Here is an 11,171-nt window from a genome sequence, read left to right on the forward strand (position 1 = left end):
CAACTGCAGTGTTTTGCAACAGCACTTTAAAATGGCAAAAGTAAAGAGTTGCTGCTGTTATAATTTAGGTTAGACTGTAGATTGTAATAAAACTAATCCTTCAGTGATGCGGGAAGGAGCCCTGGAAGGCGACAACAGCTTTTAAGAAACAGAGTATGTTTTTATGTTGTTAAAGTAAGAACAAATGAGTCACTGTCAAAAAATGTTTCTTGTGAATAATTATTTGCTATCAACACTCTGTTAAATTAGGATTTTCTCCTTCTGAATGGGTGATAAAACAATTGATTAGCTGTCACGTCTAGGTGCTGAGTGACACCTATCTGAGTTAGAAGGACTGCTTTTTGCTGTTTTGTTTCCATAACTGTGGGCATTTTGACTAACATTCTATTCTGAGTCTTTTTGGCTGAAATCTTGAGGCTGCATTCTAGAAAATACACACACAGGAATTGTTCTGTCCAAAAAGAGACACCCTTGGATCTGCAGTGCCCTTATTTCATATCACAGAAGAGTAGGTCAATAAATCAACTAAAGGTAAAAGTGAAATCTGTAATAACCCGTTGCCACTTCTTCCTCCTCCCACCTCGCAGCACATAAAACTTGGTGTCAAAAGGTCTCACATCACAAGAATTAATCAAAAGACTCTTAAAATACTCTACGCACCCACTTCTGATGACTAATTTGGCTTCCCTATGGCAAAGCACTAATTTTTTATCTCAATCAATTGGTACAATATTCTTTTCCATCAATCACAGTGGGTGCAGAACAGTAAAATTCCACTCTTTTGTGAGAATAAAACAAAATTCAGCCAAAAAGGAAAAAAAAAAAAAAAACCACCCACCAGTTTCGTAGCAAGGAAAGCCTGCCGTAACAATGGGAAACAAAGAGAGAGTGGGAAGGGGGATGGAGGAGGAAAGCGGCAGACGCTTCAGAGGACCCAGGGGAAACCTTACAAATAGCTCCACCAGAGCAGAAGGAATCTCAGAAGCATCAGAAGGCCAAATGCAGCTGAGAGAAAGAGCCAATCAGAAAGTCAACAAGGTGGCTGGACCACACGGATCTGATGGGATGCCTGGGAACCACTACTGCCTCGACGGGGAGGACCGCTGCGGTCAAGAGGAGAGAGAGTGAGCTTTTCTTTCCCAGGAAAGGACAGGGAAATGCTGAGAATGGCTGAGAAAACACAGCCTTTTGGGAGAGGAAAAGAAAGGAATCGCAAAAGTGAACTTGGGCTCCTGTTAGAAGCCAGGAAAAGGCTGGAGTTGCCAGATGGTGGGGATGTGAGCGGCGATGAGAGAGGGCGGAGAGCCAAGAGCGGAGGCGACCGCACCCACCCCTGCACCCCCAGGGCAGAACCCGCACGTGGGAAGCCCAGCCTCCCCCAGCCTAGCGTGGGCCAGAGCTGTGCCTAGTCACTCAGTCGTGTCCGACTCTTGCGACCCCACGGACTGCAGCCCACCAGGCTCTTGTGTCCACGGGATTATCCAGGCAAGAATACTGGAGTGTGTTGCCATGCCCTCCTCCAGGGGATCTTCCCAACCCAGGGGTCGACCCCAGGTCTGCCACGTTGCAAGCGGATTCTTCACCATCTGAGCCACCAGGGAAGCCCATATTGGCCCCACTTGGCCTCCTCTTCACGCCTGCCGCTGTTCTGCCCGACTGGCTCCTGGTCCAGTCAACCTTCTGGAGGCCTTGACTGAAGGTACAGCAACATGGAATATCCCCCAGCCCTGGGGCCCCACCATCTTCTGAAAGTGACGATGGCGTGCTTCACTGGCTACGAGGAAGAATAAGACACTGGAGCCTGGGACACATCGCTCCCCGCTGGCTTCCCCAGACGACAGGGCCACGGCCTTCTGCGCCTTTTAAAGGGCCAGGTACTCCAGTGCCTGCTCCCAAAGTGGGACCAGAAACCCAGCTCCTGCCAGCAACGGGCAAGGCAAATAAAAGCGATTCACTGATGATGCGTGAGGCCTGTGTGAGACAGGTAAAGCTTAAAATAGGGCGTGAGTAGGTTGGATCAAAACTTTTTGTTGGAAAAGCCCGATCAAACTACTGTGTCCCTGCACTGGACCACCGTTCATAACACAAAGGGCAAGCAGATGATTTTGCTTCCCGAGCAGGGCATGTGGAAATGCTGCAGCACCATGGCTCTCAAGAATCCCCAAAATTCACATCAGCTCATTTTATCCTGAGAGCTCCCTGATGGGAGACCTCTGATGTCCATTTTAAAGCTGTGAAAACTGAGGCTCAGCCACTATTCACAGTAGCAGGACATGGGAGTAAGTACCTTAAATGTCCATCCACAGAGGAATGGACAAAGAGGTGGTACATGTATACAAGGAATATTACTCAGCCATAAAGAGGAGTGAAACCGTGCGATCTGCAACAACAGGGACGGACGTAGAGACTGTCATACTGAGTGAAGCAAGTCAGCAGAGACAAATGCCATATGATACCATTTATATGTGGAATCTAAAAGACAGTACAGATAATGAGCTCATTTACAAACAGAAATAGAGTCACAGGTGTAGAAAGCAAACTCTGGTTACTGGGGTGGGGAAGCAGGGAGGGAAAAGTTGGGGGGTTGGGTTGACATATACACACGACTGTATATACAGTAGGTAACTAATAAGGACCTACTGAATAGCACAGAGAACTCTACTGTGTCCTCTGTCAAGACCTAAATGGAAAAAGAATCTGAAAAAGAGTGGACATATGTATGACTGATTCACTTTGGTGTACATCTGAAACTAACGCAACAGTGTAAATCAACTATACTCTAATTTTTTTTTCGAAAGCTGAGGTTCAGCAAGGTCAAGGGTCACATGCTAAGGTGTATGAACAGCATAGCTGATATCTGACCTCAAATCCAAGTGCCACCGGAAACTGTGTTTAGCCAATGGCTGGGATCTGAGATCCTGATGGAAGCTGAAAGGAAGGAAGCCCTTCTGTATCAAGGTGAGAAAGCTAGGGTTGCCAGAGCTAGCCCTTGAAAGATGCTCAGGAAAGTCTGGACCTCAGATCAACAGCAAATAATGTTTAATATAGGTATGTGGGACATACTTACCTAAAAAAAATATTCATTGTTTATCTAAAAAGCATGTTTAACTGGGTGCTTGGTATTTTAGCTGGCATCTCTAGTGAAGGCAAATGTTAATTCCTCCAACCCCACTTCTGACCCAAGAGAGAAAGTCCTGGGGACAGAAAAAGAATGCCCAGTGACGTGCCCTTGCCAGAGGCCAGCACTGCAGGACATCTCATCGTTTTCTTGAAGCACTTTCTCCCATTATCTCACTGAGTCCTTCCTGTGGAACTGGAGCATGGGCGTCATTATCCCCACATCAGGGACAAAGGAAGCTGTGATGAGTTTAAAGCAGCTTGGAAAACTGAGCGGCAGGGCCAGGGCTCAAGCCCCCTGGCGTGAGTCCAGGGCTCTGCTTACAATGAGGAACTAGAAATGCTACAGGCGAACCTATTCCTGGAGCAGAAACAGAGACTCGGACGTAGAGAACAAATGTGTGGACACCGAGGGGAAGAGGAGGGGCGGGAGGCAACGGGAGACCGGAGTTGGCACAGACACAGAATTAATCCTATATGTAAAACAGGTAATCAGTGAGATCCTACTGGACAGCTCAGGGAACTCTACTCTGTGCTGAGCTAAAAGGGAAGGAAATCCAAAGAATGGGGAGGTATGTACCCGCGCCGCGGATTCCCTCTGCTGTGCAGAAAAAACTAACACAATATTGAAAAGCAACAATACTCCAGTAAAATTTAAACATAAAACGAGAAGGTAAACCTTGACCAATCTTCAACCATTGAGCGGACACTCCTTAGCTCCTTTCAGACCCAGCGCTGCAATTTCACTTTCACGTTTTGAGTCCAGCAGCGTGAAGATGCACCCCAGCAAGGCGACACCAGCACCCCGAGCACAGCCTGGCACGCACGCAGGCACCAGAGCCGAGGCCACTCCGAGCGCGCACACCGAGTGCAGGACCCAACACTCTTCCGAAAGCCCCTAACGCTTTGGCTAGAAGTGATCTGGGGGAAAAATCTTCAAATGAGATGGGTTCATTATCCTCATTTTCATGTTCCAGATCTATTAATTTAGCCTCTGAAGTAATCTTTGTCCAGGGTGCATAACTGTATCAAATACCCCTGCTATCAAAGCTTTATTTCCTTGAAAAGGCAAAGATAATACGGGCTGGGTATTCTTTTGCTACACATAATTCATTTAAGGCAGAAATGTTCTCAAATGGCTTCTTTTTTTTACCGCTCTCCAAGTTTACGGGCACCCTGATCCAAGAAGATGTAAATTACCACTGGGAGAAGGGGGCAAGGCTGCTCCCTCCCAGGACACAAACACCGAGATTTCAGTTCCCTGATACTTTTATTTTGCTGCTAATAAAATTGGGTGGTTAAACCTCCATGGTGGAGTATGAATATAACACCAGAGTTAAGCTTTAACACCAGGAAAAACTCTATTAAAATGTTGCCCCAGAGACTGTAAATTTGAATTCTGGCGCTGCTAAGTCAGGTTGGACCTGAAAACTAGGATGAGGAAGTTCCTAAGTCCTGCAGAACAGGCCACACAGAAGGATTTTTTTTTCCCTTAGACTAATTTCCTTGTAGAGGAGAAAAATATAAAAGTAAGAAAGGCCTCAAAGTTCTGAGCCGACCTGGGAGAAGAAATAAGCTGCTGAGACTCAGAGTATCAGTCTCCAGCTGCGCCTGCTCTTGGCCCTGGGTAGGTGAGCTCCACGAACAGGACAGATGGAAAAGAGATAAAGAAGAGGAAAACAGATGGGATTTTGCGATTTGAACCAATATGTGTTTCGCTGGGAGAGCTGTTTTCAGGAGAACGTAATCCAGTTGAGGGAGAAACAGACGCCATTCAGCACAGCCCTGGCCTGAGGTATGGCATCCCTGGGTTTCTAGAACCAGCCCTACCCCAGGCACACCAGCATCTAACCTTCTGAGTCCCAGTCCCTTCGCCCACCAAACGCAAGTGATAGTCCAAGGTGATTAAGAGGGTCACAATTTCAAAAAGCAGACATATTTATTAAAATGCTTGGGGACTCTTAACATGCCTAAGAAAAAGTTGTTTATGAATAGAGCAAATGGTCTGAATTCAGTGTTTCCAGAATTCATTTAATAATGCTCAGAATTTCCTTTAAAAATAGACTAGGGAGAAAAAGTCAGTTACTCACTTTTATCCATAACCATAGTTAAAAACTTTGTTTGGAAAAAAACAGTATTTGTAATACCAACAAAATGTTAATTATTATCATACACAAAAAAGTTAAGACTAGGTTAGCATTTTATATGGCAAACCTGATACCAGACCTGGTTAGAATCTGAGAACGGGTAAAAATGCCACAGACGCACTGGAACAGACACGGAAACGTATTGCTCTTTGTTCTTAGTCTTGCCTAAGACTTGCCTAAGACTAAGAACAATTCAGAAGGCAGGTGATAACTGACAGCCAGATCATCAAATTTCTGGCCTTTGAATGAAGGCACCAGCACCATTCGCGTGACAGCACGCTTGCCGAGTGACTGTTCAATATACATTTTACCAACGCAATCGATGAATTTAGCAGAGACGTGTTCAAGAAGAGAGTATTTGAGGATTAGGGGCAGGTTTCAGAAATGAAATGGAGGATAAGCTAACAAAGCTATCAGAAATAAGATCAACAACTTAAAATTTAAACCGATCTTGAGCATATATTTGAACTTGGATATGCAGAAATGGTACACACGTCCCTGAGGTTCAGTGCTACACTCCGAGGATCAACAGCCCTATAGACAGTTAAATTACTCAGGAAGCCGGGGAATTTATCAAACATGAATTTCAAAGTGGATTCTGGCCTCCAGGAAAAATGGAAGTGCCCATTAATGTACATACAAAATAAATGTTGTCTGCGAGCTCTTTATACTATTTATATTTTGGCCACAAATTGGCTAAAGATTTTTAATTCACACAAACTGTGGCAGAGCCCTCTCTCTTTGATAGAAGTAATCTGGGTCCAAGTTGTGCTAAAATATTTGCTAAATACTAAAAATGTAACCATTGCCCTGACAGGTACAACACAAAGAAATTATGTGCCCTGCTTCACATCTCTTGGTACATTATTTACAACCAACTCCAATATAAGAATGTTAACATTAAATAGATTTCACACATGGAGGAAATTCGTACAAACCTGTCATATATTATGAATGAAAATTATAACAGCTCTGGAAAATTTGCTAAAGCACATGGGCTAGAATCGGAGGAACACAGAAATATGCAATAGTCCTAAGAAATTTAGACGGTATTTAGCTCATAACCTCAATATTTATTTTATCGATCAAAAGAAATGTTAACTTCATCTACTGTTGACAGATAATTTATCAAAAAATGTTTTAAATAAGAGAATATTTCGTAGTGAAGGTGGCTCGGGAAATTAGTCACTGGCCTTTGGGCCTGAGCTGTCCCCAAGGAGAGATGGAACATCATTTGTGGGAAGACCGAGCCCCAGCCCAGGGGAGGAAGGGAGGGAGACAGGCGGGGCTGGGGTGCAGAAGCCTCACTCCGCACAGCAGCTCCGCACACCCCACCAGTTCCTTGTCCAAGAAAAGTTGGGGCCTGAAAGAATGAGACTCCCCTCTCTGTAAGAGTCCTCTCTCGATGTCCCAAGCCCTTGAAAATGTCCTCAAGAGTCCTCAGCCTGCATACACTCTGGTCCCTCTCAGAATAAATCAGGGTTTCTCTAGTGGCTCAGTGCCAAAGCAGGAGACCCGGGTTCGATCCCTGGGTCGGGAAGATTCCCTGGTGAAGGAAACGGCAGCCCACTCCAGTATTCTTGCCTGGAGGATCCCATGGACAGAGGAGCCTGGCGGCCCAGTCCCTGGGGTTGCAAAGTGCTGGACAGGACTGAGCTAAACAGCAACAGCAAACAACAGCAAATCAGGCCACCTTTTCTCTTTCATTCAGCAATTGCCATTGTTTTCCATGAACTGAGTCCTTCTAACTGAAAATTATCGCTTGCCCTCTAATCCCATAGCTGCCGCCCAGTAGCTGACTGGCTGACAAGGGCACAGGCCCTGCGGGTTCCTTCCAGCCCCAGACCATTCACAGCTGATGGTGCCCACTTGGAGGAAGTCCTCTGACCTAATCTCCACATTCCCATTGCCCGCGTCTCCTGGTGATTTGACGGTCTCTCCGGAGGGCCTTAGAATGTCACCCTCCTACACGCAGATGTGAGAGAAAAGGAGGCCAAGTCTTAGGGCCTCACTTTCCCATGAGCGTGGAACAAGACAATTTTCTTGGTGCTCTGGAAGGTTCCTCCCTGCCTGACAGTCCTGGGGATTGCATGCCTTTTTAACATTCACACCTAGCTCCCTCCGGCACGTGAACGTACAAAGTGGCACCCCTTTTTAAAAGATGGGGAGACAGACACCAGATTCACGTGCATCACCACGAGACGCTAGAAGCTGTGACTGGGGCCTGCAGTCAGGGGGCCTGCCTGCCACACCCCGTGGAGCGCGGCCACGATCAGTTCATTGTGAGCTCTGCGGGCATGCGTCCGGGCTGGGGGCCTTCAGAGTTTCAGGTGGCCCTTCCCCCGGGCGGTCTAGACCAGACAGGACAGCGGACATTGGGCGGGCCTGGGCGGGGCCTGGGCGCACGGTCCATCCACAGAGCCCAGGGCGCCCATGCAATTAGTCCCTGGATTAGCCTCCCCCACCCCCATGGCCTCATTTTGCCTCGATCACTTGTCTGAAGGCTCCATCTCCAAACAGTCGCACTCCGAGGTGCTAGCCAAACTTGAACTAGGGAGCGGGGGTGGGGGGACTCCATTTAGCCTGTATCACACACCCACCTGGCTTCCTGCTCCCTTTCTGGAAGCTTGTTTATGCTACAGACTGTCCATCACCAAACTGGCTTCTCTCCATCAGAACCAGCCTCTGCCCAGCAATGACCAGGGCTAGTGCCACAGCTGCAAGAGGAACTGGAGGGAATTCCACCCAAAATGATCACGACAACCTGGCGTGGCGTGTTTCAACACACAAAGACCGCTCACAGGCCCTGGGGTCTTTCATCCTCCACCCTGCCCCATGAGCGAGGCTGGGGAGGTATTAATCAATGAATACAGATTAATTTATGAGATGACGAGATGCAGAGCAAGTTGCCCAAGGTCACACAGCTAATTACGGCCCAAGTCTTGCGACGCCAAGAACATACTCCTTCCACTCCTCCCCGTGATCCCCTGTGCAATCAGGGAACGCCTGGAATACGATTTCACAGCAGTTCCTTCAAGTTAAAATGCGTTTATCATCTTGCCTAAGTTATGACCCCAGCCTTCCCACCAGAAGATCGTATCACAATAAAAAACACGCATTGTGCAGGTGGCTAACATGATTTATTAAATTTTCTCAATTTCATGTATTAGGAAGTTCCTCCACATGGGAAAATCTTCTAAATATTGAAAACATATGTACATAGGACAAAGCTCGGGGAAAAAAAACGGTTTATTATAATACATCACACATAATAAATGTTTTTTTAACAAAGTCTGCATGAACTTTCCACATTAATCAAAAGTGAATGCTGCATGGTTCTGTATAATTAACTAGGAAGTCATATTACAAGTGATAAATATCACAGACAATAAAGCGAAGTGGACGAATATTGACCTTATATGCTCACTAATAATGCAAGGGTTTTGATGGTCCACAATGCAATTATGACTCAGTTAATGAGGGGTCAAGTTTCCTAAAGATTAATAATTAGACTTACAGTGGCCTGTCCATCAGAGGCTTAATAAGGGCTACAGCAGACCCCCTCAAGCTCCCGAAATACTGAATGTGAACCTCAGTCCTTGGACTTCCTGGTGTCCCTGCAAAGCGATGGACTCAGAAAGGGAAATGCATTCCACGTGGGGAGAGAGCCCCCGAGGTGGTTTGACTGTCACCAGAAAAGAGTGCTCAGGACTCATGACAAACACCTGAACCTTGACCTTGAGAGTGAGAGGCCACCTCAGCCACATCCAGAGGGGAGGAGCTGGACAGCCCTTGAGCCAACATCTGTCCACCTCTGGACGCAGCTTCCGGCTGGCTCACCCTCCAGTGTGGACCCTGCCTCCAGAAGTGGTGAATCTTAGGCTACTCAGAAAGACCACAAAGACACCTAAAGAGATGCACAAAATCACTCTGTATTTACGAGATGTGCTCTGCTGCTTCAGCTGACAACATGCAACTGCCAGCCCTTGAGGCCCCTGAGCCTAGATGCCCCCTCCTTCCTCACTGCGTCCCTGGCCCCCATCCACTCCTTAAAGCTCAGCTGAGCCCACACCTGTGGCACAATCCAAGTGGCCTCTTCGGTCCCCGACAGCACGTGACGCTGGATCGTGTCCTTGATGGCGGTCCAGCAGTCACCAGGGGGATGCAGGCATGGTCTCAGCTTCCTCTTCCCTCTGCGCACACTGAGGGCGGCTGATCACAGGAGCCTCACTTGTCTACCCGCCACTCGCCCGGGCCTGGGGCCCCACCCACAGCGGGTGTAAAGAAATGCCCACTGAACAGGAGGTGTGGATGGGGCATGAGCTGTTGGTCCCAGCCTCCTCCAGAGCTGCAGGGCCAGGGATGTGGGTGGCAAAGGAATGGGAGCCACGGGGTCATGTAGGTCAAGAGGAGCCAAGTGTAGGGGCCCTTGAGAGCCACACCTCCCCTCCCTTGGAGATGGGCCCCCTGGGAGATGGGCCCACAGGAGATGGGTCCCACAAGGAGATGAGCCTCCAGGGAGATGGGCCCCCAGGGAGATGGGCCCCTACAGAGATGGGCCCCTGAGAAATGGGTACCACAGGGAGATAGGCCCCCAGGAGATGGGCCCCCAGGGAGATGGGCCTCCAGAGAGATGGGCCCCCCATGGAGATGGGCCCCCAGGAAATGGGCCCCCAGGGAAATGGGGGCCCCATGGAGATGGGCCCCCAGGAGATGGGTCTCCAGGGACATGGCCCCCCCAGGGAGATGGGCCCCTACAGAGATGGGCCCCCCAGGAAATGGGTGCCCACAGAGATGGGCCACCAGGGAGATCGGCCCCCAGGGAGATGGGGCCCCAGGGAGAGCAGAGGCTGCCCAATATGATGAATCACAGAAAGTTGCAGGCATTGCTTGCTTGCCTGCTAAGTCACTTCAGTTGTGTCTGACTCTTTGCAACCCCATGGCCCGCAGCCCATCAGGCTCCTCTGTCCATGGGATTCTCCAGGCAAGAATACAGGAGTGGGTTGCCGTGCCCTCCTCCAGGGGATCATCCCACCCAGGGATCAAACCCACATGTCTTATGTCTCCTGCATTAGCAGGCGGGTTCTTTATCACTAGGGCCACCTGAGAAGCCCAGGTGATGAGTCACAGACAGCTCAGGACGTTAGGACTGCACAGAACTGGAAGCAACCAGAATGTCCAACAGTAGGAGACTGGCTTCCTAATTACGGCAGGTGCACTCAGCGAAATATTACAAAATCATGTGCTCGTATCAAACAGCACAACTGCATGAGAAACCAGGTGGACAGAGGACAGACATGTGCAAACCTGCTAATGGTTATGACCAGGTGAGTTAGTTTATCATTTCTGATTTTCTATATGCTCCAAATTATCAAAAATGAATATATAACATATGCGAGGCAGGGGCCGTATAGGGGTAGAGGGGTTATCCTGGGATGTGCCCTTGGCTTGGTCTTGGCAACAGAAATCACTATAAAAATGCAGGCAGCTCCGTGGGCTTGCAAAGAGTCGGACATGACAGTATTCAGTATTCAGAGCACGTGCTCTGAGCCAAAGTGTATTTGGCCACAAAGGATCCGGAGGAGAGGCCATGCCAGAACCGCCCCCGGGCCCCCTGCAGGATTTGAACAGCCGCTCCGAGAGCCCAGGAAATACAGGCGTCTCGCAGAGGGCACAGCAGAGTGCTTGAGGCCAGGTCTGTGGCCTCCTTCCCCCGATGCTTCTCGCTCTCCAGCCCCACTGTCCTTACCTGGACCCCAGACCCCAGCCGGCGGTCCTGAGGTGAGCACCGGGGTGACCCGTCTCCACTCACCTGCCTCCCCGTCACCATTCCCCCAGGGCACCCACACACCTCTCTCCAGATGGAGCTCAAAGCCCCTCCCCGAGTACCAGCCCCACACACCGCTG

The sequence above is a fragment of the Ovis aries genome, chromosome 22, assembly GCF_016772045.2.
Source record: "Ovis aries strain OAR_USU_Benz2616 breed Rambouillet chromosome 22, ARS-UI_Ramb_v3.0, whole genome shotgun sequence".
Lineage (NCBI taxonomy): Eukaryota > Metazoa > Chordata > Mammalia > Artiodactyla > Bovidae > Ovis > Ovis aries.